We start from the raw sequence: 7,716 nt of genomic DNA, 5'->3' as shown, positions 1-7,716 counted from the left end.
TGCCCATCCCCAATTGCTCTCCATTTCAGAGGGCATTTAAGGGTCTATGACATTGCTGTGGATCTGGAGTCACATATAGGCCAGACCAGGTAAGGATGGCAGATATTCTTCCCTCAGGGACATTAGTCATCATTAGACTTTTAATTCCAGATTTTTATTGAACTCAAATGTCCCCCATCTACTGTAGTGGGATTCAAACCTGAATCCCCAGATCACTGCCCTAGGTCTCTGGATTTCTAGTCCAATGATAATACCACTACGCCACTGCCTCCCCTAGAGTAATGAAGGGTAAGAATATAATTGATGAAGAGTATTGTCGTTAAAGCCAAACTTCCTCTGGAATCTGATATTAGAGTAGCAAAGGAAAAGGGCCTTATATCCTTTCAGTATTCCCAATAATTACCAGACACTGGTTCATCATACATTGTCCTTGTTACAGCTGCCTGCAGTTACAGCCCATTAGATTGTGTTATGATCCCAGCTGATATTAGTACTGGATAAGTGAGATCCCAGGGTGGAACCCAGCTTGATAGGTCCTAACTTTTATCTTTTGTTTGGATAAGTGGTAGGGGGTAACTGAGCAGTGAGGAATCAGCTGATGAACTTTTAACAAAAGAATAAAACATTTATTAAACAAGAAAAAATGAACAATATTACACTACACCATCCCAACTATGCTGTCACAGATATATATATATAGATTTGTATGGATAAAGCAAGTTACAAAATCTATCTTATACTCTAATATTTTCAGTCAGTAAATAGTCCATGTAAACCAATAGGCAAATTATGGTCAGACATCCACACTCTGAAACCAAATGACAGAATCCACACAGAACAGCTTTTCACACTGTGAACAAATTGGTCTCACTGGAGCTCTGCCTTCCACAGGATGGTTTACAATTCCTGTTCTTGAAGAACACACCTTGAAATCTACTCCCAAATGATGTTTTGTCTTGGATGTCTTCACCAAGGATCCACCTTGAAGGTTTCAACCTCTCCTTCCGATATTCCTCTCTTCTGGATCACCACACACTTTCAAGCTTTGCCTTCCACATACTCTCATACCTAGCTGTACCAATAGAACACTATTGCTTCACAGGCTATATTGAGGAGTCACTAATCTTCTGGTCACCATGAATCTCTGGCTTCCCGCAAGCCTGCTTCACTTTCCTTTTGCTTTCTGCAGCTGCACCTTTTAACTTGGAGTCTCCCTTTGCTCTTCACTCTTCGCTTCACTGAACAGTACCTGTTTTCAGGCCCTGTCCTTGTTCATTGACTTTGCCATTTTCTTGGAACACTCTTCTATCCCATTCCCTGGTTTTTGAGACTTTTCTTTAGTTTGTGACCTGCCCTCTACTGTCTTCCTTCATGTCCTTCATGCAGATTCTGTGAAAAGCTCCTTACTTCCAGGATATATATTTTCAACTGAATTCAAACTGCTTTCTGTTCCCCTGTGGTTTCTGTTATTAGACAACAACCCAGTTTTTTATACCCTGTGTTTGCTTTAGGGCCATGAAAGCTCATTACAATGCAGGCAACTAAATAAACCAACAGATTTACACGCAACGTTTAAAAATGAAACTAAAACTGAATACAAATGAAGTTTAAACTTAAAACTATACTTTCTTCCTAACATGCACACAAATAAAGATATAAATCTTTATTTCCTAACCATTGTATAATAACCAAAATAACATTAACTAAGTTTGTAGTTCTATTCTGTGAGATAGTTCACAAATGGGGTCTGCTATGGCTAGAGGGGATTGTAAATTACTTTGAGTAGAGGAAACAAAGGTGCAGCAGTTGGGATTCAACGTAAAGCAATCTATTAACCAAAGGTTACAAAAAATAACTTATTGTAACCTTAAAATGGGAATCATTGGCAATTTAAAAAAATGTTTTCAAGGTAGATCCTGGGGTATAAGTTCAGATCCGATGAGTTACTTTTGTTAGCATGAGGAAGTTGGATTTATTCCAGATGTGACCTGCCTTTGCCACTCAAGTTATTCCAGCAGAATAATTGGCATATATAGTAAAATATCCTGTAGTACTTCACAAATGATCAGACATTTTTTAAATATTCTTTCATGGGTTGTGTGTGTCACTGGCTAGGCTAGGTCTGCATTTATTGCCCATCCCTAATTGCCCCTGAGAAGGTGGTGCTGAGCCGTTTCCTTGAACGGCTGCAGTTCATGTGGTGTAGGTGCACCCACAGTGCTTTTAAGAAGGGACTTCCAGGAGTTTGACCCAACAACAGTGAAGGAACAGCAATATAGTTCCAGGTCAGATAGGTGTGTGGCTTGGAGGGGAACTTGGTGGCATCTGCTGCCGGATTTGGAAGCTGCTGTTGAAGGAACCCTGATGAGTTGCTGCAGTGCACCTTGTAGATGGTACATACTGCTGCCATTGTGTGTTGGTGGTGGAGAGGGTGGATGTTTAACGCGGTAGATGGGGTACCAATCAAGTGGGCTGCTTTGTCCTGGATGTTATTGAGCTTCTTGAGTGTTGTTGGAGCATCCAGGCAAGTAGATAATATGCCATCCCTCTCTGTAATGTGGATTAGCCATGCTAAACTGCCCCTAAGTGTCCAAAGATGTGTAGGTTTGGTGGATTAGCCATGGTAAATGCGCAGGATAACGGGCATGGTGGTAGTGTGGGGTGGGGGAGGTGCGGGGGTGACCTGACTTGGGTAAAGTGTTGTTTTGGAGATTTGGTGCAGATTTGATGGACCAAATGACCCCTGTCTGCATTGTAGGTATTCTATGATTCTATCTCCTGCCTCCTCAAAGCCTGTCCATCATCTACAATGCCCAAGTCAGAGGTGTGGAAGTTGAAAGTTTTGTCATTGTAAACGATATAGAAGGAGGAAGCGATGCACAAAGGACGAGAGACCAGATCTGATTTAAAGGCCTACTTGTCATGTTCTCGGGACATTTCTCTCTCAGTGCCAGTGAATACAGTAAATCTCTAATTAGTGATTGCAATTGCAGATCCAAGTGTAAACATACCAAAATAATAGATTTTCTGTTAGAATTGCCGGAACCTAATGAACTGCATTATTGTAACAAACCAATAACCTTTTATTAACATCTCGAAGTGATAGTATGTTTAACAGTTAAGTAATGAACATGGAAAGGCTACAAATGACCCAGATCCACAATTGTACAGATATTTGTGAACAAGATAACTCACAACATCTCAATGAATGTTTGGAAATAACTGTGAGTGGCTTTATTGTAGGAAGCTTACTGTTATTTTAATAAAGGTCTCAGGTAATAAAGTGTTTAATAAACCCTCAGAACAAACAGGTAATATCCTCATATAAATAAAGTTAAAGTTTTTTCATAGTCACAAGTAGGCCTACATTAACACTGCAATGAAATTACTGTGAAAATCGCCTAATCGCCACACTCCGGTGTCTGTTCAGGTACACTGAGGGAGAATTTAGCATGGCCAATGCACCTAACCAGCACATCTTTTGGACTGTGGGAGGAAACCGGAGCACCCAGAGGAAACCCACGTAGACACAAGGAGAACGTGCAGACTCTGCACAGACAGTGACCCAAGCTGGGAATCGAACCTGGGTCCCTGGTGCTGTGAGGCAGCAGTGCTAACCAGAGAAATATAATCAAATCCAATAACTTAAATGCATAGCATTGTTCACAGTTACTTCCAAACTAAGATATGAACCAGTAAATTCCTAAGGAGTTAATAAGGGACCCTGCACTGATTGATATTTCTAAACAGAGTATAAACAATGTTGTGCTGTAGGGCAAGAGTAATGCAGCTTGATTCACTAATCTATTCATCTGAAACATGAACCCAATACCATTTGTTTTTTTCATTTCATTCAAGGTTTTAATGACAATGTAAACATATCTGGGCAATGCAAATAGAACGAAATACATTCTTTGTGTCCCTCATTGCAAAGAAAATCTTCTGGGATGGGCCTTTTTCTAATAAAACAAACCTAGCCAAAAAATCTAAAACCATTACAGGGCCTTGATGTCGATTTGTGGCGACATGTTGATTTTAACAACTTTGAACAGGCTGCTACATGAATGTTATACATAGAGATGACGCAGTTAAAGGACTCCTAACCACTGATTAAAAAGATGTTAATTAAAAGGGAAATACATTCCTCACCAAAGTCTTGTCCTTTCCATCCTTACTCAGTCTCTGCAATATATAATTCCTGGTAATCAGCCTTCAGCAGTACTTGAACTTATTTTGCCCCATTTTGTGCTATTCGTCTTGATCTTTCCCTTCATATTAATGTTTCTACTGACATACATATCCATTTTCTGGATCCCATCATTACATATAGCCTAATTTAGCTTTCAGATCTTGATCACTTCCTCAACTTTTTACTTCATCATATCCTCATTCTGACCCGAGAAAAGAGCATTAACTCCCTCATTGTTGCATTTTCTTTCCTGGTCCACTTCCCAAATACTGACAGCTTTGATGTCCTTATTTCCACTGGTTCCCAGAGTATTTCTGCCCATGAGGCATACCATATACCACTGAGCCTACAGTGTACACACTGCTTAAGAGGCTCCATCTCTTGATCATGCTTGACTATCATAAAATACACCATCATTCCACTTTCAGAGCCAAATCTCCCTCTTATTGTGGGTCATCTTGTGAGGCAAGGGGCAACCCAAATGCCCCACTGCCTCCTCAGTTCTCCTTCTCTCACAATCTCTATCCTCAACTCCAATTTGAAGAGCTTGTGGCCTTCTCTGTCTTCAACATGAGTTTCCTTGTCTAATGGTGTTTCTTCGCTCTCTAGTCTCCAAAATTAGACACCCCTCTTCTATTAACTCAGCCCCACTCCCCTCCGACTTCACAGTTTTTCCATTTCCCTAACTATATCAACTGATGTCCTCTATAAAGTTCACCACCTGTTGCCTCGGCCATCTCTCCACCTCATCTTCTGGCCACCAAGTCTCTCCATTCTGTCATAGATTTGACAACATTGCCATTGTTTTTCTATTTTCTGGTACAATGTCACCCCTTCCAAAATTATCATCACTGGTTCTAGAAATAAGTTGATCTTAGATTGCCATGCCCTTTGAAGCTAATTCCCATGTCCTATTTGCTTTTCACTCCATGATCTTTGAACAGATTATCCCATCAGGATTCTCTGCTTAACTCTTCCAACACTCCCTGTTTAATATTTTCCAATTCCTGATCATTCTCCTGCACATTAAAGTCATCGACAACAGCCTGAGTGGTGACAACTGGGCCTCATCTTCCTTAGCCTCTCCACTGTCTTTAACAATGTCACCAGCATCTCTTCCTCACTGTTTTCTTCATGGCATTGCCCTCTTTTGCTTCATTCCTATCTTTTGCAATGCAACCACCGCATCTCCTCAGAATGCATCTCCTCCTGTGCCCACAGAGTGAAAGGTGAGTGCAAGCACGCAGGCAACAAACTTGTATGATTGTCACAGAATCCTGGAATTGTTACAGGGCAGAAGGAAGGCATTCAGCCTGGCATGTCTGCATAGGATCTCTGAATAAGCAATTCATCTCGTGACATTCCCCATTTTCTGCCTGTAACCCTGTTCATTTCAGCTAACAGTCAAATTCCCTTTTGAATGCCTCAATTGAACCTCCCTCCATCATACTTTCAGGCAACGCATTCCAACCATTCAGTGAATGGAAATGTTTTTCATCATGTCGTTTTTGCTTCTTTTGTCAATTACTTTAAAAACTGTGCCTTCTCGTTCTCAATCCTTGTGCAAGTGGGAACAGTTTCTATCTATATTTTCCAGGTCCTCATGTTTCTGAATATCTTTACCACATCTCCACTCAGCCTTCTTTTTACCAAGGAAAACAGCCCCAAAGTCTCCCATTTATTTTCATAACTGAAGTTACTCATCCCTGGAACTATTCTTGTGAATCTTTCTGCACTGTCACAAATGCCTTCACAATTTTCCTGAAGCGCAGCACCTAGAACAGGATGCAAGTTCAATGTAACATTCTTTCTCTTACCCGTATGAATAAAAGCTAGGATACTGCATATTCTTTCAAGTACGTGTTGCCATCTTCGATGGCTTATGCACATATACCCTTTGGTCCTGCATCACTTTCAGAGTTGTTTCCTTTATTTTATATTGTCCCTCCATGTTCTTCCTACCAAAGTGAATCAATTCACATTTCTCTACATTTAACTTAACCTGTCTCTTGTCTGTCCATTTCACCAACTTGTCTATGTTCTTTCTGAAATTCTACACTATCTTCCTCACTGTTCACAATGCTTTCAAATTTTGTATCATCTGCAAATTTTGAAATTGTGCCTTGTACATCAAGATCTAGTCATTAATATATCATGAAGAGCAAGACTCCCAACACTGATCCTCAGAAAACTCCATTACAAACCTTCCTCCAGTCTGAATAGCGTCAATTAATCTCGACTCTCTGGGCGAAATCTTATCAAACAATGGCAGTGTGTTGGTTCTGTTGAGATAAACAACATGTTCCAGAGAAACACTTTGGTCTTCTCTCCAGATCTTACCAAACTTTACCACAAAAATACAGCTGGGCGTGATTCACGGCATTATGTAGGGGGACTGGGCCTCAACATGCCAGCAAAGCTCGGCTGCACTGAGATCAGGGGGCCATGTTTGAAGACCACCATGGAAGTCACAGGGGCTCCCACCAAACCCCCTCCCCCCCCCGCTGCCCACTCTGTGAATGGAGCCGGCATTCACTCTCCCATCTCCCACCAACTGCCATTCAGAGCTGGCATTTCTCACCCACCCCTCTGATTGGAGCCGGATTTCTCCCTCCACTGTTTCCATCCTCCTGCCCCTGATTGGAGCTGGCATTCACCCCACCCGTTCCCCACCGAAACATTGGACCCCTTCCTCCCAACTCCCCTCCCCCACAGATGACATCCCATGTCTGCTCCCCTCCCTCCACCTCCACATATAAAAGATTTCCCCCTCCCCATGAGGATCCCATGGGTTTCACCTCTTGCATTGTCCCGGCACAGTTTGGCACTCCCAGGTTGGCATGGCAGCCTGTGCCAAGGGCCATTGCCGAGGGCATTGCCAGGGTACTGTCTGGTCATGTCCCTCTCCCCTGGGGGTTATACTAACCATTACACCCCTGGGAGGGGCTACCCAAGACAAGTTCATGTCTGGGTGAGCCTGTTGTAAACTGCACTGATGCCATGTCACATTGACACAGTAAATATACGGCGAGGGGGTTCAATGTACAGCAAGGGGGTTGGTGGTGGTTAATGAAATGTCACCCATTATAGGCGTGAACCTGATTACATTACCAGTGAGGGAGTGGCAAAATCACAAGTTGCAATCTCGCTGGCAAGATCTGCAACTATCGGGGTTTTGCTAAATCTTGAAGCCCTGCCACCATTCCTGTAGACAGCGAGCGGGGGCTCAAGATCGCCCCCGCTGTTTCCTGTCACTCCACCAATATAGTACCAATGTTGCTACTTTCTCTTTTATTCCATGAGCTTTAGTTTTGCTCATGTCTGATGTGTGGTACTGTATCTAATGCCTTTTGGGTGTCCTTGCACACCACATCAACAACACTGCCCTCATCAATCCTTTCTGCTTTCTCTTCTAAAACTCCAGCAAGTTAGTTAAACATGACTCTCCCTTAACAAATCTGTGCTGGGCTTTACTTCATTAACCCATATTTGTCCATGTCACTATTAATTTTGTCCCAAATTGTTTC

Source organism: Mustelus asterias, chromosome 20, assembly GCF_964213995.1.
Source record: "Mustelus asterias chromosome 20, sMusAst1.hap1.1, whole genome shotgun sequence".
Classification (NCBI taxonomy): domain Eukaryota; kingdom Metazoa; phylum Chordata; class Chondrichthyes; order Carcharhiniformes; family Triakidae; genus Mustelus; species Mustelus asterias.
The sequence above is the reverse complement of the archived record's forward strand: the minus strand, read 5'-3'. Positions refer to the sequence as shown.